Below are 266 nucleotides of genomic sequence, written 5' to 3'. Positions count from 1 at the left end.
CACGGTCTTGGGCGGGGGCGGCACGTCGTAGATGGAGCGGTCCGACGCGGCTTCCGACACCCGGCTGGCCACCGACGTCCTTCCGTCCCGGTCCGAGATGCGGCTCTCCCGGTCCGACGTCCGGCTCTCCCGGTCGGAGGCCCGGCTCTCCCGGTCCGACGCTCGGCTCTCCCGGTCCGACGCTCGGCTCTCCCGGTCCGAGGCCCGGCTGCTGGCGCGGTTGTCGGAGCTTCTGCTCTCGCCGTCTGCAAGGGAAAGGGGGCGTT

The sequence above is a fragment of the Penaeus monodon genome, chromosome 29 (genome assembly GCF_015228065.2).
Source record: "Penaeus monodon isolate SGIC_2016 chromosome 29, NSTDA_Pmon_1, whole genome shotgun sequence".
Taxonomy (NCBI): Eukaryota; Metazoa; Arthropoda; class Malacostraca; order Decapoda; family Penaeidae; genus Penaeus; species Penaeus monodon.
Note: the sequence above shows the minus strand (reverse complement) of the source record.